The sequence below is a fragment of the Mobula hypostoma genome, chromosome 2, assembly GCF_963921235.1.
Source record: "Mobula hypostoma chromosome 2, sMobHyp1.1, whole genome shotgun sequence".
In the NCBI taxonomy this organism is placed as follows: Eukaryota; Metazoa; Chordata; class Chondrichthyes; order Myliobatiformes; family Myliobatidae; genus Mobula; species Mobula hypostoma.
Window position 1 is genome coordinate 88,101,465 of NC_086098.1, and position 27,177 is coordinate 88,128,641.

Consider the following 27,177-nt stretch of genomic DNA (forward strand, 5'->3'; position numbering starts at 1 on the left):
TGAAGAGGCAGAGAGCATGACTTTGGGATTTCCGACCACAGAGGCCTCCAAACAACCAGGTTGGGTCGCCGTTAATGTTAATGTTACCGCTACTGAGGATCCTTACAGCACTGATCCTGCTCACCGGGGAAAGGAAACGTTAGATGATACAGTCCAAGCATACTGGGCTAAGAAAGTGCCGGAGTCCTGCCAGAATAAGGATGTGGATATCAAAGCTTCGGAACGAGTATACAAATAGCAGAGACGTTTTTTCTCCAAATTTCACTTCAAACGCAAGCTCGTAAATGGCCAGTACATATCAAGTCAGTGGCTCTTATATTCCCCTTCCACTGGCTGTGTGTTTTGTTTTGCATACCGCATCTTCAGTGATGGTAACTGTCAGTCTATCGTCAAAACTGGCTTTAGCGACTGGAAACGTGCCGCTGAGCGCATAGTAGAGCATGAAGATAGCGAACACCACAGGAAAACGATACTGACCTACATTACACTAGCATCTGACAGCGGGAGAATAGATACAGAACTGCAAAAACAGTTCAAGTCGGAGTGTGTCTGCTGGACAGATGTATTGAGAAGAGTGATGGCGATTGTGAAGTTTTTGGTCGAGAGGGGACTGGCTATCTGAGGCTCCAGTGACATATTTGGCAGGCCTGATAACAGTAACCACATGATGGGCAGTCTAGAGGTAATAAGTGAGTTTGACCCATTTTTGAAGGCACACATACAGAAATTTGGAAATGCAGGATCAGACATCCCTTCAAATCTTTCACCTAAAACACGTGAGTAGTTTATTGAGCTCATGAGCAATCGAGTTCTGTCAGAGATCGTCAAGTGAAGTCAAAATAGCCAAATACTTTTCTATTAGCATTGATTCAAGCACAAATGTTGCACATGTAAATCAGCTCACGTTCATTTTAAGTTATGTGTCAACTGATGGAAACATTCAGGAGCGATTCTTGTGACTGCTACCCATTGAGAGCCACACAGGGGAGGCTATATGTGAGCCTCTGCTCAAAGTTTTAGGAGAGATGAATATTGACATAAGCAACTGCAGGGGGCAGTGCTATGACAATGCTGCAATTATGTCCGGTGCATACAAAGGCTTACAATCCCGCATCACGGAAATCAATCCACTTGCTGAGTGGGTTCCACGTGCAACACACACACTGAATCTTGTTGGAATCAACAGTGTCAACTGTTGTGTTGAAACAGCTGATTTTTTCAGCTTCATGCAGAAAGTGTTCAACTTCTGCTCCAAGTCAACTTTTAGGTGGAAGGTGGTAACAGCAGGACTTCAGCCTAATGCGAACAAGCGCACTGAAACTCTGAAGTTTCTCTCTAACACTAGATGGGCAGCACATGCAGAAGCCACACAGGGATTGTGCGGAAATCGTGCCAATATTCAAGATTCGTTAAAGAGCATTGCAGATAACATTAATCAGAATGTGGCAACTAGAAATGAAGCAAGGTCACTATACAAAAAAATGGACAAGCTTGAGATGGCTTTTCTGAGCAAATTGTGGCATTGCATTCTTCAGCGCTTTGAAAGTGCAAGTGTTGCATTGCAAGCTGTAAATCTATACCTGTGTAATGCTGTGGATTTGGTGAGATCACTACGGGGATACAGAGCAAGCTTGCGTGATCAATTTGATACTTTTGAGACCCAAGCTAAAACTATGTCTCCAACAGTCTCACAAATGTACAAAGAAGACACCCAATGACAAAGAAAACGTAAAACCTTTTTGGATGAATCCACAACTCCTGATGTTGTCTTGCCAGCCTTACTTCTTTTTTGGTCGTGATGGATAGATTACTTGCAGAAATTGATTGCAGATTTGCATCATATAATGACAACACATTTCGCATCCTAAACAATACCCCTTCTCTCTCTGTACAAGATCTGCGCAAGGGAGCATCTGATCTCCAAAGCAGGTATTCAGCTGACCTGGAGTTAGACTTTGTGGAAAAGATTGTCCATTTCAGGGAATTTGTAAATGGCAAAGATATTTCATCCGCAACAGAGCTTTTATGCTTTCTCAGAGAGAGAAAAAAACAACTTGCAGGTCATCTTCCCTAATGTAAGCGTTGCTTTGAGGCGTTACCCAAATCTCCCTGTCACAAATGCAAGTGGTGAGCCATCTCTCTCCAAGCTCAAGCTAGTGAAGAATAGGCTCAGATCCACAATGGGACAGGACAGGCTGAATCATCTCACTTTGATGTCACTCGAAAGTGATCTTGTTCGGAAACTGGATTTTCGTGATCTGATCAAGGACTTTGCTGCGAAGAAATCCAGAAGAACTAGGCTTTAATTTTGAAAAACAAGTATCTGACTTTGTAAATATCTAGACTTGTGTGTCAGTGCTGTTCCTGTTTTTGTGGCAATAGGCTAATAGTTGACTGTTTACAAACCTACTAAGTAATAAGTGGTTTTTATTCTGCACGCCACACAGCACAGCAATAAGTTAGTATGTGCTAGATTTTTCAAAAAGATTGTTGGAGTATTGTCAAGTTTCCTAGTTTGCCATAGTGCCATCTCTCTTGGCCTTTTAGTCTCTCATTTCCATTTTATTTTCTCAGAACACACGGCTGAGAAAAATACCAGATAAAAATGCTTTGGCATTGTTTGAGAAGTAAGACCTATGGTATGTGCAGCAATAGCTAAATAAGGATTTAAGACTGGGTACATCATACTTCGTCTCCCTCATAACTTTACTAAGCCAACTAAGCCTAGGTCAATTTTTGAGTGCTTTAAATGCTGTCCTTCAAACTAAGAATCTGCATTACTTTCTGTCCTCCCTCTTAAGGCCTGTAAGTTTATATCCTACATATCCTACTAAACCAATGTCTTGGTCTACAGCTTTGAAATTTAGACCAGTACGACCTTTGCTCTTGTTCTTGCCTTTTTTTTTGCTTGGTACAACAGCATTTTACGGTGCCGGCAGGGGCCCATCGGGTCGTCCAGCCCAGGGCCCCTGACCCCACTAAATCCGGCCCTGACCACGGCGAACTTCCATCAGCTGCAATGTGGTAAACTGTCCTTTAGTGATTTTGACTGAGTAATACAAGCCAGCCATGAAAACAAGTTCAAGTTCAGACATACAGCATGGAAACAAACCCTTCACGGTCCACGCCAACTTCTAAGCTTTCATTAATACTAATCCAATTTATTCTCTTCACATTTCAATCAATCACCACAGATCCCATCACTCACAAAACTGGAGGCAATTTTATCATAGCTGACTGGTAGTAGTGTCGAGTCAAGGCAGAAGGTCTCCTAAGGGGTTGTCTATTGGTGGGCCCTCGGGTAGCTGTAGAGACCGTTCCAGGAGCCACACATGCTGGTGCAGAGTGGGCAAGAGTAGGCTGTGGCCGTGGTTAGTGCTCGGATCTTTCAGTCGTTTTGTCTCTCCTTCCCCAGCTGTCACTTGCTCTCTGCAGCACAGCGGAGGTTGTTAGTGCAGCTTCCTCTTGGAACAAACTTCCTCCAGGTATAGATACTGAGTGCAATGTCTTCCCAGTTTTTAGATGTTGAATTTATTCTGGCTGATTTTGCTGTTGTCTTTGAAGAGTTTCCTTTGCCCACTAGGGGTTCGCTGACCGCCCTTCAGCCGGGAGTAAAGGAATTGTTTGGGGAGACATGAGTTAGACATCCAGATGACATGACCTATCCACTGGAGTTGGTCTTGCTTTATCGCTGACTATTCCAACAACCTCTCTATTTTTGGGGTGTGGCCCCAGGTGAAATCCGCGCAGTCACAGGGAGGGTGTAGAAAGGCCACACAGATAGCACCGGAGGTCAGAATTGCACTCAGATCACTGGCGCTGGGGGGCTGTAACTCTGCTTGCTTGGCTGCCAGGAATTCTTTGTGGGGAGGTTAGTTAAAATATGAGTGCTGTGAAGTTCAGCACAGGATTACGGAAGCGTAAAGATCTAAGATCAGTTTCATTTGTCACAGGTACAATGAAATGCATCGTCTGTGTCAAATCAAATCAGTGAGAATCATGCTGGGCAGCCCACAAGTGTCAGCACGCTTCCAGCGCCAACATTAAAGATACAGATTAGACCATAAGACCATAAGACAAAGGAGCAGAAGTCGGCCAATCGGCCCATCGAATCTGCTCCGCCATTTTATCATGAGCTGATTCATTCTTTAGATTAGCTTATTTGTCTCATGTACATTGAAACATCAAAGCATACAGTGAAATGTGTCGTTTTGTACCAACGGCCGATGCAGTCCAAGAATAGTGCTGTGCTCTGCCAAAATTGCATTATATTCTAATTCTCTTGAAGTGCATGCTAACATTCCTTACCACTCACTCATGCAAGGTAACCTACACTAGGAATCCCAAGTCTCTTTGCAAATCCAATTTCTGAATTCTCGCTAGGTTTTGTGCTGCTCCAAGCTGACCTGGGTGTGACAGGGTGGTGTCAGCACAAGTCTGATCACCTCCGAGGGATGCTTGGCTGCTCCCTCCAGTGCCAGGGGCAGAGCTGGAAGGCTTCCACCAAAGCCTTTGCTGTGCAGGCTTGCCTTCTGATTGTGCAATGAGGCATTGTAACACAGCCCAAGCAGAATCGCAGTGCATTTCCCATATGGTTAACCACTTATGCATAAAGCTGTGAACAGCATCAGTGCCAGCTGTCAATCTGTCAATTTCAGAATTCCACTGCACAAGAAGGGAATGTGTGGAGGATTATATCTCCTTTTTCATAGAACATAGAACAATGCAGCACAGGCAGACATTACGGCCCAAAATGCTGCTTCAATCATTTAACTTACTCCAACATCAATCTAATGCATCCCTCCTTCCATTTTACTCTCATCCATGCACCTGTCTAAGAGTCTTGTAAATGTCCCTAATGTATCTGCCTCTACCTCCATCCCTGGCAGTGTGTTCCACATGCAAACAACTCTCCGTATAAAAAAACCTACCCCTGCTCTTTCCACATACAACTCCATATTTCTTTACCACAAAATTCAAGGGATAAGGAATTTCGTCAATTCAAATAAATAATGTGAAAAAAAATACAAATTCCATTCATAGAGTCAATAGATTTAGCTTTAGTTTATAAATAAGCCTACGGCAGAAGGATGAAAGAAAGATAGAGGATGATGTGGGAGGGAAGGGTTAGATTGATTTAGGAGTAGCTTAAAGGGTCAGCACGACATCGTAGGCCAAAGGGCCTGCATTGTGCTTTCCTGTTCTATGATCAAAAGGAGTAACTTGCAATTTTCAAGGATGCTGCTCCTTCAAGCTCTTGTCTACATCCCGGATACAACTGCCATTTCTGCTCTTTTACCTCTCTGACCAATCACAGATGAATACACTGCCACTCTGGAAACATTTCCCCAATCAAGATAGGCAATGACCTCTGTTGACCATGACAACAAGGAACAGGGAAGGAGCCTGCAGTCCCTGTCAAATAGAGTCATTTCTAAGAATGGCTATTGACCCAAATTTTTACTCTAAAATTTATTATCCATCGGAGACTCTCACAGGATGACAATTAATAATACAGCATCTGAAACTGCATTAGAGAGAGCTTTGTAGAGATCTGAGGATACGTAATGAATTCAGGCAAACAGATAAAAATGAGCTTACAGTTCTTTCTTTCAAGAATACAGGCATACAGGGAACCTCTGTCACACTAACATCTGGCTTTAGTCTCATGAACCCAATGGTCTGTGGAGAAATTATACTCCACAAAAATATAAAATGGTGGACAACTTCATATTCATCAAGGGACCAGTTACTAGCTAGCACTCATAAATAAAAAGGTTTTGTGTGCTTGGCACTTTTCTGAGTGATAGTGAGCGACTCTAATTTTCTTATATAACAGTGTTGGAAAGCTCTGCATTAATCCCACATCATTGCTCATTCGGCATTCAAAGACCTATTGAACCCCAAACAGAGTACAGATGGCAAGAACCAAGAAGTTGGGCAGATTTGGTCATTTCCAGGTGTTATGCAGTAACCACACTGTGGCCCTGAAGTAGACTGAGAACGACACACACTTGTGTACCGGGCAAAACCGTGAAGTAAATAAACCTGGGGCAACTCAGCCAGTCCGGCAGCGCCTAAGGAAGGGAATAAACAGAATATGTTTCAGGCTCAAACCCTTCATCACGACTGGAAGTGAATAGGGAAGAATCTTGCTTATGTACTTGTCAAACAATGCCTTTTTCGCAAGGTGCTCAGAGCACCTCTACTGTTATATACGATCGATGCCTGACAAAAGCCGTCCACCCATGACAGGGGCTTTAGTTTAATGTTTTATCTGAAAGGCAAAATTTTAGGCAAGGTGGTAGACGGTCAATACCTTAAGGGAGTCTCAGCCTCATTGCTCCAACCCTACCATAGTCCCACTCCACAAATTGATCCGTTTTATGGAGATATTATGATAATCCCAATATATCACATCCTACAATACTGGGTCAGGCTGCATCTGTGGAAAGAGAAAAACTGTGAACATTTCAGGTCAGAGTCTGTTTCTCGACCTGACCTGCTGCATATTTTGGCATTTCCTGCTTTTATTTTAGATTTCCAGCATTTGTGCTTTTTTTTGACTCACTAAGAATGTCATTCCGAGCTCCATGCTCCAGTTACAGCTACAGTTAATATTTAGTTATTTCTTCTTATTTAGAGATACAGCACAGTAATACGGCCTTCCGGCCCCACCAGCCCACAGCGCACAATTACACCCATGTCACAATTAACCTATGCCGGCTGGTGGCGTAGTGGCATCAGGCCAGACTTCGGAGTGAAGGTTTCTGAGTTCGAATCCAGCCGGCTCCCTTGCACGCTTTCCATCCGTGCTGGGTTGAGCGTCGAGCTAGCAACTTGTCCCCTTAAAAATAAGAAAGCCTACTAAAAAAACGCCGTCATGAGAGCATCCCAATGACTCCACTCAGAGTTAAGAGCTTTCTACTTCTTCTTCTTCTTCTTCATCTTCTTCTACAACTAACCTACTAGTTACTGGCAGCCAAACAGAATATGCCCCATTTATTCCCACTCTTTGCCTCCTGCTAGACATCCAATCTTCTATGCATGCAAGTAATCTTCCCTGTAATACCACGCACTCTTATCTTGTAGATCAGCCTATTTGTGGCAATTTGTCAAAGGCATTCTGAAAACTCCAAGTAAACAACATCCACTGATTCCCTCTTTTTTTATTCTGCCTGCTATTTCCTCAAAGAATTCCAACACATTTGGTAGACAAGATTTCCTCCTTAAGGAAACTATGCTGATTGGCCTATTTTATCACCTGCCTCCAAGAATCCCAAAACATCATCCATAATAATAGACTCCAACATCTTCCCAATGACTGAATTCAGGCTAAATAGAATATAATTGCCTTTTTTCTGCCTCCCTCCCTTCTTAAAGAGTGGAGTGACATTTGCAAAGTTCCAATGTTCTGGAACCATTCCAGAAACTAGTGATTCTCGAAAGCTCATTACTAATGCCTTCACAATCTCTTCAACTACCTCTTTCAACACCCTGGGGTGTAGGCGTCTGGTCCAGGTGACTTACCCACCTTCAGACCTTTAAGTTTCCCAAGAACCTTCTCCCTAGTAATACCAATTACATTCACTTCTGCCCATATCATGAAATCTGTTGTTTTGTGGCAGCAGTACAGTGCAGGCTAAGGAATTACTATAAGTTACAAAAATAGTAACTGTGTAGTTCAAAAGCAGCAGTGTAGCATTCACGAGTTCATTGACCATTCAGAAGGGAAAGAAGCTAAAGCGTTGAGTGTGAGTCTTCAGGGTCTTGTACCTCCTCCCTATGAGAAGTAGCATTTTCCAGATGGTACGGCCCGTATTGATGGATCTCATCTCTTGAGGGACTGCCTTTTGAAGATATCCTCAACAGAGGGGAGGCTTGTTCCTAGCTAGCTGACTCTACAGCCTTCTGCAACTTTTTCTGATCCTTTGCGTTAGGGTCTCCATGCCAAACTGTGCTGCAATCAGTCAGGATGCTCTCCCCAGTGCAGCTGTAGAAATTTGCTTGAATCTTTCATGACATATTTAATCTCCTCAAACTCCTAATATAGTATAGCTACCGGCATGCCTTCATCCTGATTGCATCGATATAATAGGCCCAGGATAAAGCATCTGAGATGTTGATGCCCAGAAACTTAAAACTGCTCACCCTTCCCACTGCTGACCCCCTCACTGAGGATTGGTGCGAGTTCTACTGGCTACAATCAATTCTGAGGTCTTGTTGACGTTGAGTGCAAGGTTGTTGTTGTGACACCAGTCAACCATTCTTTAACGATAGCTACAAAGCTGCTTGATGAAACAAATGAACTTGCATGCCTAATTTTAAGGTCAGTATCAACGTGGGGTGGTACAGTAGTGTAGCAGTTAGCATAATGCAATTACAGTGTCAGTGACCCGAGTTCAAATTTCTGTTGTTGTATGAAAGGAGTTCGTACGTTCTCCCTGTGACCACGTGGGATTCTTCCAGGTGCTCTGGTTTCTGCCCACCCTCCAAAGACGTACGAGTTGGTAGGTTAGCTGGTCACGTGGGTGTCACTAGGCAGTGCGGGCTTGTTGGGCCAGAAGGGTCTCGGCACCCAATGTCAACTGTGTACTCTTTTCCATAGTTGCTGCCTGGCCTGTTGAGGTCCTCCAGCATTTTGTGTATTTTGGGCCAGAAGGGCTTGTTACTGTATTGTATCTCTAAATTTTCAAAAAAGTGAAAATAACATTGGCCCAGCAAAGAGAAGCAGGCATCATCCCTAAATCGTCAGATGCATCAATTGGTACTTTTGATGGTCAGATGTATCATTTGATACCAGAGTGGCTCTGCAGACTCTGCCTGCCCCGCTGACTGTCTCCAGCATTTTTTTAACCTTTATTTGAGATTTATAGCATCAGTGATTTTGCTTTGTTTCAAAAGGCAGAGATTATTGAGGGAATTCCAGAAGGATAAAAAACCATTATAGATTTGAGCAATCATGCACACTGCATTCCGATGTAGCAGATGGTGTGTACTGTTGTATGTCAGGAAGATAAACACAAATAAGCAGGAAATTAAGCATCATCACTTAATTACTGCATGTTGATGGAAACCATTCTGTTTCTCAAGAGCAGCAGCTATCACAGATACCTGGATTGCAAACCAAGTGTGATTAAAAAGTCAAGATTAGCTTTATTTGTCACATGAACATTGGAAGATCGAAGCACGCAGTGAGATGTGTCATTTGTATCAACGATCAACACGGTCTGATTATGTGCTGGAGCTCTGCTTCCGATGACATCACAGGATGCTCACAGCTTACCAACCCTAACCCACTAGTCTTTAGAACGTGGAAAGAAACTGGAACACGTGAAGGAAACCCACGTTCACAGGGAGAACGTACAACCTCCTTACAGGCAGTGGCAGGAAGTGAACCCCAGTCTCTGATCACCAGTACTGTAATCGTGTTACATTAACCACTACGCTCCTGTGCTGCCCTTCAAAGCCAAACAGCACCAAGCACATGAAGGAAGTGACAGGAAGAAAGAACAATCATTCTGAATCAGTATCAGGATGAGGTTTATTACTGGCATACAGTTGTATAAATCTGTTGTTCTGTGACAGCAATACAGTGTAAAACATAATAGTTACTGTAAGTTACAGTAACATTAAAAATAGCATAAATAATGCAAAAGAGGAATATGAGGTAGTGTTCATGGACGGTTCAGAAATCTGACGGTGGAGGGGAATCATTGAGTGTGTGTTTTTAGGCTCGTTACCTCCTCCCTGATGGTAGTAATGAGCAAAGGGTATGTCCAAGATGACTGGCTCAATGTCAATATGGAGCACAAAGGGCTGAAATAACTGGATCCTTCACTTGAGAAAAGAAAAGACTGAAGGGATGACTGAATTAAGGTCTTCTCAAATGTGGGGAGTGCATAAGTCAGGTAGAAGTGGAGAAAAGTTCCATGTGCCTGGACGATTCAATCTCCGGACACCATACAAAACAGAGCAGCCCACTTGATGGACACCCATCAGCAGGAACTCACTGCTGGAGCTCAGTTTGAGATCATTTAAAGCATGGGGCAGAATAACCTATCTCCCACCACACAGTTTACAAAGATAAGAGGCATAAAATATTACAGAGGGGGAAATTTAGCACATCTTTCACTCTGAACTTCTGGAATCCTTAACATATTTTATTAGAACATAGAAGGTCAAGGTTTACCTGGAGCACTTTACACCATCCTGTGAGGCTGATGATCCATCACCAATGCTGAATCTGCAAACTATCTCAATTAACAAGGCTGCAACTGACCCAGACACCAGGTGAGGAGTACCTCAGTAGTTTGCTGCTTTGAACCCACAGAAAATCATACACTCATAAGACATATGCAGAATTAGGCCATTTGGCACTTTGAGTCTGCTCCACTATTCGATCATGGTTAATTTATTTTGCCTCTCAACACCATTTGCCTGCCTTCTCTTCTTAACCTTTAATGCCCTTACTAATCAAGTACCTACCAACCTCCACTTTAAATATACACAATGACTTGTCCTCCACAGCCGTCTGTCACTCACAGGCCCACCAAAGATAACACATCTTACTCATAAGTTTCCTGGAATCTCATCCATACTTGCATGGATCAATGTGTAGTGCTCTTCTCTCTCCCTCAGAAAGTCCATCAAATAACCAGCCCCTCAAGTAAAATAATGTTTTCACCAAAGTTCCTCCCCTTGAAGCATGTTTGTCAAAGTGGCAACATCTAAGTCTCATTATAACTTTGTATGGTAACACTCGAATGAAATGGGTGGGGATGAGGGGGAGGGGCAGGAATGAGTAGGTCACTTGTGGAAATAGCTTCACTTCAACATTCTTGCAACACTGGCGTAAGAAGTTGATTCATACAGAACAGCATGCAGGAAGCATTTCTAGGATACACAATGAAGGAATGACTCACACATTCCGGTTGTATAAATGAGGGAGCACGAGAATTTTAAAAAGTATTGATAAATCCCTAAGACAGTTGCTTCTCTAATCATTCCTTCCATCCTAAAACCTCTCCTCCCCTACAGCCCACCTGTTCCCTTTCTTGTGATCAGCATCCATTATATAGGACTTTCACCGTCCATGACATGCCCTCTTCTCATTGCTACTATCAGGGAGGAGATTTGGGAGCCAGAAGACACACTCAACACTTTAGGAGCAGGTTCTTCCCCTTCACCATCAAATTTCTGAATGGTCCATAAACACTAACTCACTATTTTTGCTCTCCTTATCCACTAATTTATTTATTTTTTTATATGGTAAATTCACAGTATTTTTATACATTGCATTGTACTTTTACCACAAAGCAACAAATTTTATAACATATGTCACTAACATTAAACCCGATTCTGATTAGGAGCCACTACTTCTCCTCTGTCATTATGCTTGGCGAATCGGGGAGGCGGAGGGGGAGGAGGGTTTAAACTAGAGGTGCAGGGGGATGGGAACTAGAGCGCCAGAAGAGATAGTGGAGTGGTTGTGGAATTAAGCCTACACAGAGGGTCGGGAATTAAAATGCTAAGCTCAATCTTCTGAGCTGCGTATATTTCAATACAAGGAGTATTATAGGAAAAGCAGATGAGCTTAGGGCATGGATCATCTCATGGAATTATGATATTATAGCCATTAGTGAGACTTGGTTACAACAGGGACAGGACTGGCAGCTCAGTTTTCCGGGGTTCCTTTGATTTATACGTGATAGAGCCAGAGGGATTAAAGGAGAAGGGTGGCATTACTAGTCAGGGAAAATGTCACGGCAGTGCTCAGACAGGACAGACTGGAGAGCTTGTCTAGTGAGGCTTTATAGGTAAAACTTAGGATAAGAAAGGTATGACCACATTAATGGGATTATACTATAGCCCACCCAACAGTCCATGGGAGTTAGAAGAACAAATTCAGAGAGAGATCGCAGATTGTTGCGAGAAACATAAGGTTATGATAGTTAGTAATTTTAACTTTCCACATATTGACTGAGACTCCCATGTAAAAGGGATGGATGGGATAGAATTTGTTAAATGTGTTCTGGAAAGTTTCCTTAATCTGTTCAAAGAAGACCCAGCTAGAGAGAGTGCAAGACTAAATCTCCTATTAGAGAATGAGACAGAGCAGGTGACAGAAATTTGTGTAGGCCGGAACACTTTGCATCAAGTGATCATGATGGCATTAATTTCAAAGTAATTATGGAAAAGGATAGGAGTGGTACTTGAGTTGAGATTCTAAATTGGAGAAAGGCCAATTTTGATTGTATCAGAAAGGATCTAGCAAAGGAGTACTTGGTAAGTGGGTGGCCTTCAAAAGTGATATTTTGCATCTTTCTATCAGAATAAAAGGCAAGGGTAACAGGTTCAGGGAACCTTGGCTTTTGAGAGACATTGAAGCCCCAGTTAAGGAAAAGAAGGAGGTGCATAGCAGGTGCAGATAGGCAGGAACATTTCCTTGTCCCCAATTACTACATCTCCAGTATTGTTTTCCAGTGGTCCGATATACATTCTCACCTCTCTTTTACTCTTTATGTATCTGAAGAAACTCTTTAATACTATTGGGTAGCTTACTTTCGTATCCATCTGTACCTTTTTAATGACTTTTGGTTTTTAAAAGCAACAGCCCAATCATCTAACTTCCCCCTAATTTTTGCTCCATCTCTTTGGCTGCCCTCTCTTTGGCTTTTACGTTGGCTTTGACTTCTCTTCTTAGCCACGGTTGTGTCCTTTTTGTTTTAGAATATTTCTTCCTATTTGGGATGCATATATCTGTGCCTTCCAAATTGCTTCCAGAAATTCCAGCCATTGCTGCTCTGCTGTCATCCCTGCCAGTGTTCTTTTCCAAACAATTCTGGCAAACTCCTCTCTTTCTTGCCTTTCTTGCTATTCTTGTCTTTCAGTTAACGATGTCTGCATTAAATGATCCTCTTTATTTCTGCCTTCCACCTGACTAACGGCTTTGCAATCTTTCAGTGACAATAATTAAATAGACTGTGATGTAATAAAAATGTAGACTGTTAGCAAGTGTACCGTGCAAATTGCATCTGGACTAAATCGAGAATAACCCCTCATGTGAATTTGAAAAATATATTTAATCAGTTGAATCTGTGTAATCAATTCTGGAAAATTTTCAGCATCTTTTTACTTTCCAGAGCTTGAGTCATTCTGATGCTTTCCAGAATATCACCTGAATGTTTCTGAAGTTTTTATTTGGATTCTGGACTTGCCTTTCTGATAGGGCTGCAAACAAGGTGTATCATGCATTGGCCTTCATTAGTCAGGGCACTGAGTTCAAGAGTCGTGAGGTAATAATGCAGCTCTATAAAATCATGGTCTATGAAAAATAGAAGAGATCCCTTAAGAAGGAAATTAGGAGGCCTAAAAGAGGATATTAGGTTGCTCTAACAGACAAGATGAAGGCGAATCCTAAGGCCTTCTAAACATATATTAGAACAAAGAACAAAATTGGTCCTCTGGAAGATCAGAGTGGTAATCTATGTATGGACCTGGATGGGGGAGATCCTAAATGGATATTTTACATCTGTTTTCACTCAGGAAATGGATACAGATTCTACAGCAGTGAGGCAATGCAGCAGCAAATTTATGAGCCCTATACAGATTACAGAGGAGGAGGTGTTTGCTATCTTGGGGCAAATTAGGGTGGATAAATCCCCAGGCCTGACAAGATTTTCCTCAGACTCTGTCCCTCAAAACTGTAGGGTCCAGAGCAGAAATATTTAAAGCACCTTTAGCCACGGGTGAAGTGCCAGAGGATTGGAGGATAGATAATGTTGTTCTCTTGTTTAAGGAAGGTTCTAAGAATTAGCCAGGAAATTATAGGCTGGTGAGCCTGACATCAGCAGTGAAAGAGTTATTGGAAGGTATTCGAAGGGACCAGATATTTAAGTATTTGGTTAAACAGGGACTGATTTGTGATCGTCAACATGTCTTTATGCATGGTAATTCATATCTGACCATTCTTATAGAGTTTTTCAAGGAACTTACCAGGAAAATGGATGTAGGCAAGGCCATGGGTACTGACTATATGGACTTTAATAAGGCATTTGACTAGGTTCTGCATTGGAAGTTGGTCAAAAAGGTTCAATTGCTTGGCATTCAAAGTGAGGTAATAAATTGGATTGGACATTGGCTTTGCGGGAGAAGCCTGAGAGTGGTAGTAGAGGGTTACCTCCCTGACTGGAGGCTTGTGACTAGTGGTGTGTTACAGGGATCAGTGCTGGGTCAGTTGCTGTTTGTCATCTAGTGTATATCAATGATCTGGATAATAATATGGTTAACTGGATCAGCAAACTTGTGGATGATACCAAGATTGGAGATCTAGTGGACAGCAAGAATGACCATCAAAGCTTGCAACAGGATCTGGACCAGCTGGAAAAATAGATTGAATGATGGTAGTTGGAATTTGATACAGACAAGTGTGAGGTGTTGCACTTTGGGAGGATCAACCGGGGTAGGTTTTACATGGTGAGCGGTAGGGCACTGAGGAATGCAGTAGAGTAGAGGCAGCTGGGAATTGAGATTCATAATCCCTTGAAAGTGGTGTCACAGGTATACAGGGTCCTAAAGAAAGCTTTTGGCACAATGGCCTTCATAAATGAAAGTACTAAGTACAAGGTTTGGGATGTTAAGTTAAAGTTGTAAAAGATGTTGATGAGATCTAATTTGGAGTATTCTGTGCAGTTTTTGGTCACCTACCTGCAGGAAAGGTATCAATAAGATTGAAAGCGTGCAGAGAAACTTTACAAGAATGTTGTTGGGACTTGAGGATCTGAGTTGTATGGAAAGGTTGAACAGCTACAACGAAGAAGATTGAGGGGAGATTTGATAGAGATATACAACATTACGAGCAGTATAGATAGGGTAAATGCAAGCAGTCTTTTTCCACTGTAGTTGGGTGGGACTACAACTAGAGGTCATGGGTTAAGCGTGAAAGGTGAAATGTTAAAGGGGAACATAAAGGGGACCTTCTTCACTCAGAGGGTGGTGAGAGTGTGGAATGAGCTGCCAAATGGTGAATGTGGGTTTGACTGCAATATTTAAGAGAAATTTGGATAGGTATATGGATGGGAGGTGTACGGAGGGCTATAGTCTGGGTGCAGGTTGATGGGACTAGGCCCAGAGTAGATGGGCTGAAGGGCATGTTTCTATGCTGCAGTACTCTATGATTCCATCAGATTTCCAAATGGTTCATGAATCCATGCACACTACCTCATAATTCCTCGTTTGCACTATTTATCTAATTATTTATTTATTGCCTAAATAAATAAAATAAATATAATACTAAATTTATTTATTTAGTATTTATTGACTAACTTAATAGTATTTTGTTTATGTATTACACTGTACTGCTGCCACAAAACAACAGACTTCATGGCATATGTCAATGATAAAAATCCTGACTCTGATTCACACTCTAATTCTGGACATGAGATAGAATTGTGTAAAATATAAGAAAAGGTAATAGTGGGAACATATTTATTACAGCACACTAATTTTTAGTTTGCAATGGACTACATTATCCTCTGAACATTGTCCAGCTGTACTAAAATAGCCCAAGCTGACAGGAATCTAGAACGAGAAACTAGCACACCAGGTAGGAGGCAAAAGCATGTTCAATGATAGGACTTGCTCGTACTCTCCAACTGGAAACTGCACCAACAAGTGGGACTTCAGTCCATTGCCTGCGTACTTTGGTTCCCTGCATTGTCCTAAATTGAACTCTTCAACAATTCAAAACCGTATGTCACCAAAACCTCATTGAATTAGCAGCAAAACTTCAATGTTCACATTCCAGCATTTGATATTCACATTCTTTACATGGAAGTATTCTCACTGAAGCAAGGCACTCAAGGACTTTGTGTGCTTTAAAATCATCCCGCCATAAAACAAGCAAAAGAAAAGTAGACACCTTCTTGATCAGGCGGCTTCTAAGCAGCCTTGACAATATTGGTTAGTCTGTGAGGAATTTCACCACAGACTCATGGCCTAGTTAGTGGGGATGTGGGACATGTCCTGTAAATTGTGACCTAGGGAGCAGGAAATTCTGCACAATCCCAAAGAAGGTACCCTCTGAATTTCTTTCCCTCTCCCTTTTGCATGTGTCTCCTTCAACATCCACAGTTAGAAGTTAACATCATAACCTTTAATATGAGAGCACATCCTTAGATAAGCACATGGACGAAAGAAAGATTGTGGACTATTTGAGAGGAAAGTGTTAGATTGATCATGGAGTAGTTAAAAGGTCAGTACAAAAAGCTGGGCCGAAGGGCCTGTGGTATGCTGTATTCACAACTAATGACCCCAACAAAAATAGAAAATGGTGGAAATACTCTGCAGGTCTGGCAGCATTTGTGGAGAGATAAAAACAGTTAACGTTCCAGGTTCCCAATCCATTGTTAGAAATGGAAAAGAGAGTTAGTTATGGCAAGGTAGCCTACAGCTTGTTTTTTCGCTTTCCCAGTTCTAATAAAGGGTTCTAAACCCAAGATGAGGGAGTTATGGGGGCATACAGCACAGGAAAAGGCCCGTTGACTCACCATGTCCTCCATTAGCACCCATCTCTACTACTCCTACACTCAGCAACAACCTTATTGTGTACACTTGGTCATTACTACAAATGTCCAATCACTCCATAAGACCATAAGATATAGGAGCAGAAGTAGGCCATTCAGCCCATCGAGTCTGCTCCACCATTCAATCATGGGCTGATCCAATTCTTCCAGTCATCCCCACTCCCCTGCTTTTACCCCATACCCTTTGATGCCCCTGGCTAATCAAGAACCTATCTATCTCTGCCTTAAATACACCAAATGACTTGGCCTCCACAGTCCATCATGGCAACAAATTCCACAGATTTACCACCCTCTGACTAAAGTAATTTCTCCGCATATCCGTTCTAAAAGGATGCCCTTCAATCTTGAAGTTGTGCCCTCTTGTCCTAGAATCCCCTACCATGGGAAATAACTTTGCCATATCTAATCTGTTCAGACCTTTTAACATTCGGAATGTTTCTATGAGATGCCCCCTCATTCTCTTGAGCTCCAGAGAATACAGCTGCCACACGTTCCTCATCATGTGACAGCAACTCAATGCGCAAACCATGTCTGCGTGTAAGAGGTTCAGTTGTTGTTCAGACCAAACATCAGAATGAGGAAGAAATGTGATCTAAGTGACTTTAACCATGCAGGTGCCATACAGGATGGTTTGAGTATCTCAGAAACTGATCTCCTGTGATTTTCATGTACAACAGTCTCTAGAGTTTATAGAAAATGGTGCGAAAAACAAACCACATCCAGTGAGCATCAGTTCTGTGGGCAAAAACACCATTAATGAGAAGTTGGAGGAGAATGGCCAGAATGGTTCAAGCAGTCAGGAAGATGACAATAACTCAGATAAACATGCCTTACAACAGTGGTTTGCAGAAGAGCATCTCTGAATGCACACCCACCTTGAACCTTGAAGAGGACGGGCTCCAGCAGCAGAATGGACATGAACATTCACTCTGTGGCCAATTTATTAGGTACAGGAGGTACCAAGTAAAATGACCACTGAGAGTATGTACTTGGAGTAGATCCATCGCCTTTTGAGAAATATTACCTGTTTTTCTTCACATAGATGCCTGACCCACTCAGCACACCCAGCATTTTCTGTTTTGTTTTCAGATTTACATCAGGGAAGAGGAACAAAGCACAAGTGCTCATTTAGTAAAGGGTCGAAGCAAGCAGACGCAAGGCTGAGTCGAGGGTCAAAGCAAGCAGGTGTGAGGCGAAGTTGGGGCAAGGTTGAAGCAGATTCAAGGCAAAATTGGGGTGAGGTCGAGGCAGATTCGAGGCGAGTGGGGGCAAGGAAGAGTCAAGGCCCATTCACCTAAACCGAGAATGATGTTTGATTGATCTTAGCGCCAGGCCGATTTGGAAAGGCCAGGTGTGGGACAAAACATGGCGGTGGGTTCCAGGCCCAGAACATATTGAAGCAACAGGGCCCAGCTCCCAGACCGAGGAACGACTCGATGTTTGGACGATTTAAACGCCAGGCCAGATTGAAAAGAGTGTCGGAACCACAGCCAAGGATCGGGCCAGTTCTGCTCGCTGTTCCACAACGTCTATTTGGCTCTGTGCTGAACTGTGTCTGAGCCTTTGGCCTACTCCAGCTGCTCCGGGCTTCGTGTCTGAGGACTCACTTTCGTTCTGAATGCTATTTGCTTACTTCTATCGTTTGCACAATTTGTTTTTCTTTCTCTGTATGTTGGTTGTTTGATTGTTTCTTTTTAGTGGATGCTTTTTGGCTTCTTTGTTTTGCGGCTGCCTGTAAGGAGATGAATCTCAGGGTTGTAAAATGTTTACATACTTGGATAATAAATGTACCTGGTACTTTGACATAACGGTAGCACTATGCCTGAAAAATAAACGCAGCTAGAGAGCTGCAGCCACTGTTCATTAATGTGGTGCCATGGGTAGCAATTGCTTTGCTCAAGCTAGCTCTGTTCCAAACATTTTAGTATGTAATCCAGGCTGATGCTACCACTAACCCTGCTCCCCACCCACTTTCCCAAAACTCTGGAGCCATCCCAAAGGAAGCTAGAGGTGACATCTTTCAGAGAAGGTGTGAAACTGAGCCTCCACCTGCACTCTTTGATAAAAAGTTCACATCCCTTATAAGCACACCTTAAAAGTCCCAGTCCATCGCAGGAAAAGTTCTCCCACCATTGAGCACATCCACAAGGAACACCGCCACAAGAAAGCAGCATCTATCATCAAGAAGCCCCAGCACCAAGGCCATGCTCTCTTCTTGCTGCCACAATGGGAAGGAAGTACAGGAGCTTTAGGTCCAACACCACAAGTTTCAGGAACAATTACTGCTCTTCACCTATCAGGTTCCTGAACCAGCATGGATAACTTCACCCACCTCATCTCTGAATTGATTCCACAACCTATGGATTCTAAAGGATTCTAAAGTTCATTCACAAAATTATTTATTACTTAAGTTATTATTATTTGGTTTTTTTTGCATTGCACAGTTTGTCTTCTTTTGCACATTGATTGCTTGCCTTTGCTTCTTTGTAGTTTTTTTGTTGATTTCATTGTGTTGCTTTGTATCTACTGTGAAGGCCCACAAGAACATTCATCTCAGGGTAGTAGATGGTGACATATATGTACTTTGATAATAAATTTACTTTGAACTTTGAAGTAACCACACAAGGAACTTGCATTTGTGGAACCACTTCTCCTAAAAGGTCCAATAATAACTTCATGATTTCCCATCAATATTTAGATTGCAAGTGGCAAATACATACAACACAGCACATTGCAAGGTCACTTCAATTCAACCCAACACTTGGACAAATGATATTATTTTATTTCCCCTATTGAAAACATTTGATGAACTCAGAAAGCTTCCACTGAAGGTTTACAAGTCTCCAGTCATTTAGGTTATTCCTGCCAGTCAATGGTCTGTTGAGATAAAGCATTTTGCAATCTTCACTCCAGTTAGTTTCTATTATTGCTTTCAATGTCTGACCCAACACTGGTCTTCAACTGAGGATGCCTCAGCCTCTGGAGTACCCTTCCCAATCTTCTACCTTCCTCTCTTATTTTTAAGATGCTTCTGGAATCCTACATCCTTACAAACTTTTGGTCACTTTTCTGAATAACAGCTTATCAAGTTCAGGGACAAATCCTGCCTGATAACATTTATGGGAATTTACTGCATTACGACCATTATGCAAATCCTAATATGCTCTAACTCTAAAAAATTTAAAGTGGTTTAAGCAAAAGAAAACACCTTGGTTAGATGTCTTAAAGTAAAGCATGACTATTTAAAAACTGGATTAGAGCATCAGACATTTCCACTATGTGGATGTTGGATACTGCAATGACCTCCAACTAGTGGGAGAATTCAGTAAGAAGTGAGCAGACCTCACAAGGTGATGACTTCACTGACTTCTGAACCTCAATTGTACAAATCAACTGCCACAAACACACTTCCACGTTGTCATCAAAGAAATTATATGCGTGTGTGTGTGTGTGTGTGTGTGTGTGTGTGTGTGTGTGTGTGAGAGAGAGAGAGACAGAAACACAAGGAAATCTGCAGATGCTGGATATTCAAGCAACACACATAAAAAATGCTAGTGAACGCAGCAGGCCAGGCAGCATCTATAGGAAGAGGTACAGTCGACGTTTCGGGCCGAGACCCTTCGTCAGAAGTCCTGAGTCCTGACGAAGGGTCTTGGCCTGAAACGTCGACTGTACCTCTTCCTAGAGATGCTGCCTGGCCTGCTGCGTTCACCAGCAACTTTGATGTGTGTTGAGAGAGAGACAGATTCAGGTTTACTTATCACATGTACATTGAAACATACAGTAAAATGCATTGTTTGCATTAACACACCTAAGGAAGTGCTGGGGGCAGCACACAAGTGTGTCAACATGCCCACAGTGTTCAGCAGAAAGACAGAAAGCACGGGAGAGAGAAACAGAAAGAGAGGAAGAAGAGACAAAGAAAGCGAAAGAGTCAGAGAATGAGAAACTCAGAGGAAGAGAAAGTGAGAGAGAAAATATAAAGCAGACAAAATTGTGCCTTTTAATTAAAATTATTTTCTTCTGAAAGCTTTCTCTGAGCAGTTTTTTTTAATATGTACCGGATGTTGATTTGACTGCAGCTAGCAGCACAAAGTACCTTGACAACAAATGACACCACTCCCATCTGCCTTGCCCCATTTATGACATGCTTAACTCTTGATGAACCCATCCCTTTCCCTCAGATAGAGTGACCAAATGGCCAATCACATTTGACCCAGCAGCTGCGTCCAAGGTTTGAATCGAGATCACTCCTGCATAAATAAATTCCATTCACTGATGTTTCACTGTCAAGTGGGGGTTTCCAGTTTATTTCCAGCATTCTTTTCCAGCAAACTGTTCTTTTTAGTTGTACTTCTCAAAAAGTAAAAATCATCCCCAAAATCCAGAATCAGGGAAATATTCCCCATCAAAGCACACAATGCACCTAGGTCTTGATTAACTCATTAAAGTGAAATTGGGAAGAATGTAGTGTATCTGCACTTGATCAAAGGCACAATCTTATTGTATGATCATTGAGGAACCAGCAGGCTAAAGACGATACACACACACACACACACACACACACACACACACACACACACACATATATATATACTACAGCACATGCAATCTCAATGGCTCTTCACATGACCTTAGGTCATCTGGACAATACAAGCAACTATGTCACAATGCTGTTCACTGACTATAGCTCAGCTCATCATTCCCACAATCCTGAATAATAAACTACAGAACCTAGGACTCTGTACATCCCTCTGCGATTGGATCCTCGACTTCCTATCTGGAAGACCACAATCTGTCCGGATAGGTGATGATACCTCCTCCTCACTGACGATCAACACTGGTGCACCTCAGGGGTGTGTGCTTAGCCCACTGCTCTACTCTCTATATACCCATGACTGTGTGGCTAGGCATAGCTCAAATACCATCTATAAATTTGCTGATGATACAACCATTGTGGGTAGAATCTCAGATGGAGATGAGGGGGCATACTGGAGCGAGATATACCAGCTAGTTGAGTGGTTTCACAGCAACAACCTAGCTCTCAATGTCAGTAAAACGAAAGAGCTGATTGTGGACTTCAGGAAGAGTAGAGTGAGGGAGCACAAAACAATCCTCATTGAGGGATCAGAAGTGGAGAGAGTGAGCAGTTTCAAGTTCCTGGGTGGCAAGACCTCTGAGGATCTAACCTGGTCCCAACATACTGATGCAGCTATAAAGAAGGCAAGACAGTGCCTATATTTCATTAGGACTTTGAAGAGATTTGGTTTGTCAACTAAAACACTCAAAAAGTTCTATAGATGTACTGAGGGGAGCATTCTGACAGGCTGCATCATTGTCTGGTAAGGGAGGGCTATTGCAGGGACTGAAAGAAGCTACAGACATTGGTAAAATTAGCTCCATCTTGGGTACGATCCTCTGTAGTACTCAGAGATTGTCAAGGAGCGGTGCCTCAGAAAGGCAACATCCATTATTAAGGACACCCGTAGCCCAGGACTTGTCCTCCTCTCACTGTTACTGTCAGGAAGGAGGTACAGAAGCCTGAAGGTACACACTTAGTGATTCAGGAACAGCTTCTCCCCGCCTGCCATCTGATTTCTAAATGGACATTGAACCAGTGAATACCGCTTCAGTTTTTTAAAATGTATATCGTTTTTGTTTTTACACTATTTTTAATCTTCTCAATATACAATGGCGGTGTGACACAGCTCGCAGCGGCCACTCCGGTGGTGATGTCTGTTATTTGTCAAGTTGGGTGTCGTGCACAATCCTGATTTGATGGAGACGGACGTGAAAGCACAGAAGAACATCTGGAGAAACTTCTGAAATGCCTGCTTTGCTGCTGTTGCTACTGTGTGGTCCAGAATCTCCGAAGGAGAAGGCCCCGAGTCCTCAGCTTTGCTTGTTGCTCGGCGGCTGGGGCGGGGTGGAAGCGTTCGGCAGAGGATGGTGCTCGGAGAGGCTGTGTCGGAGGGGCTGGTCAGAGGCTGAAAGTTTTCGGATGGACTCAGAGTCAGCTGCGGTCGGGTGCTTCCAATGCATCAGCAAGTTCTCGGCGCTTGGAGGTTCATGGCAGGGAGAGTTTCTCCCTTCTGCCACCTGCGTTAGATGATGAGTCGACTGGGATTTTAAGACTTTTTTTTACCGTGCCCATGGTCTGCTCATTATCAAATTATGGTATTGCTTTGCATTGTTGTAACTATATGTTATAATTATGTGGTTTTGTCAGTTTTAGTCTTGGTTTGTCCTGTTTTTTTTGTGATATCATCCTGGAGGAACATTGTATCATTTTTTAATGCATGCATTTCTAAATGACAATAAACGAAGACTGAGTGTCCTCATAATCTAATCTAATCTAATACATATATGTACTTGCTGTAATTGATTTACTTAGTTATTTATTTTTTCTTTCAATATTATCATGTATTGCATTGTACTGCTGCTGATAGTTAACAAATTTCATAACACACACTGGTGATAATAACGCAAACACAAGGAATTCTGCAGATGCTGGAAATTCAAGCAACACACATTAAAGTTGCTGGTGAACGCAGTAGGCCAGGCAGCATCTCTAGGAAGAGGTACAGTCGACGTTTGTCAGGACTAACTGAAGGAAGAGCTAGTAAGAGATTTGAAAGTGGGAGGGGGAGGGGGAGATCCAAAATGATAGGAGAAGACAGGAGGGGGAGGGATGGAGCCAAGAGCTGGACAGGTGATTGGGAAAAGGGATACGAGAGGATCATGGGACAGGAGGTCTGGGGAGAAAGACAAGGGGGGGGGTATAGTGAGAGGGACAGAGGGAGAAAAAGGAGAGAGAGAAAAAGAATGTGTGTATATAAATAAATAACGGATGGGGTAGGAGGGGGAGGTGGGACATTTGCGGAAGTTAGAGAAGTCCATGTTCATGCCATCAGGTTGGAGGCTACCCAGACGGAATGTCTATCCATGGCCTTCTCTACTGTAAAAATGAAGCCACACTCAGGTTGGAGGGACAACACCTTATATTCCGTCTGGGTAGCCTCCAACCTGATGGCATGAACATTGACTTCTCTAACATCCGCTAATGCCCCACCTCCCCCTCGTAAGCCATCAGTTATTTATTTATTATATATACATTCTTTTTCTCTCTCCCTCCTTTTTCTCCCTCTGTCCCTCTCACTATACCCCTTGCCCATCCTCTGGGTTCCCCCCCTCCCCCTTTTCTTTCTCCCTGGGCCTTCTGTCCCATGATCCTCTCATATCCCTTTTCCCAATCACCTGTCCAGCTCTTGGCTCCATCTCTCCCCCTCCTGTCTTCTCCTATCATTTTGAATCTCCCCCTCCCCCTCCCCCTCCCACTTTCAAATCTCTTACTAGCTTTTCTTTCAGTTAGTCCTGACGAAGGGTCTCGGCCCGAAACATCGACTGTACCTCTTCCTAGAGATGCTGCCTGGCCTGCTGTGTTCACCAGCAACTTTGATGTGTGTTGCTGGTGATAATAAACCTGATTCGGATATGTGTATTTCTCATTGCAATTTATAGCATATTTTATGCATTGCGCTGTACTGCTAACGAGAATCAACAAATTTCATGACATATGTCAGTGATAATAAACCTGATTCTGAAAGTGCCTTAAGAAAGGTGACAGAAAACTTGGTCAAAGTTGGGATTTAACCATCCTTAAAGGAGGAGAAGGAATGGAGAGGATCAGGAAGGAATCTCCAGTTTAAACTCTAACCCCGTCGAGTCTCACAACCCTCTAGTGTCTCTGTTTTCATCCTTTTATCCTGCCTGGTGCATTCCCCACGATCATCAGTAACCTTATCATCAGCTGTTTAGAGTTAAAGGGTTGTGAGGAAGGGAAGGGAGAGACAGGGAAGAGAGATGGGGTGAAGAGTGATGGGGGAGTGATACAGGAGTGATTATGGGGAGTGATATGGGAGTGATGGGGAAATGATGGGGGAGTGATGGGGAAATGATATGGGGACTGCTGGGGGAGTGATGGGGAAATGATGGGGGGAGCGATAGGGGAGTGATGGGGGAGTGATGGGGAACTGATAGGGGAGATGGATGGGGAGAGGGATAGGGGAGAGGGATAGAGGGATAAGGGAGAGGGAGAGGGGAGAGGGAGAGGGGAGAGGGATAGGGGAGAGGGATAGGGGAGAGGGATAGGGGAGAGGGATAGGGGAGAAGGATAGGGGAGAGGGATAAGGGAGAGGGAGAAGGGAGAGGGAGAAGGGAGAGGGATAGGGGAGAGGGATAGGGGAGAGGGATAGGAGAGGGATAGGGGAAAGGGATAGGGATAGGGAGAGGGATAAGGGGGAGGGATAAGGGAGAGGGATAGGGGAGAGGGATAGGGGAGAGGGATGGGGAGAGGGATAGGGGAGAGGGATAGGGGAGAGAGATAGGGGAGAGAGATAGGGAGCGAGATAGGGAGAGGGATAGGGAGAGGGATAAGGGAGAGATATAAGGGAGAGGGATAGGGGAGAGAGAGAGGGATAGGGAGAGGGATAAGGGAGAGGGAGAGGGGAGAGGGATTGGGGAGAGGGATAGGGGAGAGGGATAGGGAGAGGGATAGGGGAGAGGTATAGGGAGAGGGATAGGGGAGAGAGATAGCGGAGAGGGATAGCGGAGAGGGATAGGGGAGGGATAGGGGAGGGATAGGGGAGAGGGATAGGGGAGAGGGATAGGGAGAGGGATAAGCTAGAGGGATACTGGAGAGGGATAGGGAGAGGGATGGGGAGGGATGGGGAGAGGGAGAGGTAGAGGGATAGGGGAGAGGGATAGGGGAGAGGGATAGGGGAGAGGGATAGGGGAGAGGGATAAGGGAGAGGGATAAGGGAGAGGGATAAAGGAGAGGGATAAAGGAGAGGGATAGGGAAAGGGATAGGGATAAGGATAGGGAAGAGAGATAGGGAGAGGGATGGGGAGAGGGATGGAGGGGAGGATAGAGAGGAGGATAGAGAGGAGGATAGAGAGGGGGATAGAGAGGGCTAGGGAGAATGATAGAGAGAGGGAAAGAGAGAAGGGAGAGGAAGGGGGAGAGGAAGAGGGGAGGCAGAGGGGAGAGCTCAGCCTTTTGAACAACCTGAAACGCCTACTTAAATTCCCTCATGATGGGAAGTGGAGAGGGGGAGGGGGGATAGGGGAAGGGGAGAGGGAAGGGTGAGGGAGGGAGGAGAGGGAGGGGGAGTGGGAGGGGGAGGGAGGGGTTGGGGAGAGGGGAGGTGGATAGGGGAGAAGGGGAGGGGGAAGGGGGGTGAAGAGAGGGGGGAGAGAGGAGTGAAAGAAAGAAAAAGAAAGAGAGATTCAAGTGTGTGGCTTGCTGAGCTCCTCCAGCACTGTATGTGGGTGTTGCTTTTGACATTCTGTTCAACATCAAGCTCTCAGTGCAACAGCCTGGCAAATGGCATTGGCAGGAACTTATAAACGCTGTTGCTATAAACTGATAAATAAACTCGTAAAACACTCAATTTAGTTATGGAGCCAGCAATCTGGGCCTCTCATCACCAGGCAATTGGTTTTCACATAACTAACTAGACCTAATTTATTTCTGGAACTAACCAACACAAGAAATTTTGTATATGTTGAAAATTCACTAGCTCTTAACTTTTCAAAACTATTGGAATCCATGATACAAAAAGCCATGAAATATGACAGTATGGCTTGCTGGCATAAATTGTCTTCAATTCACAAAGGGACACTGGAAAATAGGAGAAGGAATATGATATGGCAATGAAAGTGCTGATGTATGAGAAGCGTTTGATGACTCTGGGCCTGTACTCAATGAAGTTCAGAAGAATGAGAGGGAACCTCATTTTAATCTTTTGAATATTGAAAGACCTAGATAGATGGATGTGGAGAGGATATTTCTGAAAGTAGGAGAATCTAAGACCAGAATAGAAGGTCTTCCCCTTAGAACAGATGAGGAGGAACTTTTTTTTAGGCAGAAGATGGTAAGTCTGTGGAATTCATTGTCATGAATGGCTGTGGAGGCCAAGTCTTCTGGTATATGTAAAGTGGAGTTTAATAGATATTTAATGAATGAATAAGGATATCAAAGGTTATGGGGAAAAGTCAGGAGAATGAGGTTGAGAGGGAAAATAAATCAACCATGATGGAATGTGGAGTAGACTCAATGGGTTGAGTGGCCTAATTCAGCTCCTACAGCTTATGATCGTATATCCTGCCCCTTCCCACTGTCCAAGCCATCTTCTCGAACCATGTCTGTGTGAGGGATGATGGTCCTCCCAGAGGACAGGGGCTCACAGGGTTTTGAACTAGATCCAGTGACATATTTGAAAGCCAAGGTACTGTGCAACTTGGCAGATTACATTGCTTTGCACCGGCCACCCTGCTCTCTGGGTTACAGAATCAGAACCGGAACTGGATTTAACATCACCGGCAAACATCGTGAAATTTGGTGATTTGTGGCAGCAGTACAGAACAATATGTAATAAATTTGAAGCTATAAATAACAATAAAGCATATATTAAATTAAGTAAGTTCAAAAAGGGAGCAAAAAATAGTGCGGTAGTGTTCATGTCCATTCAGAAATCTGATGGCGGACAGGGAGGAGCTGTTCCGGAAATATTGAGTGTGTGTCTTCAGG

The 27,177-nt window shown here is 43.4% G+C and overlaps 1 protein-coding gene across 11 annotated transcripts in view; it reads right to left on the reverse strand.

Moving 5' to 3' along the window:
• Positions 1 to 27,177, reverse strand: part of dst (dystonin) — a 637,976-nt gene that overhangs the window by 481,501 nt on the left and 129,298 nt on the right. The window lies entirely within an intron of this gene.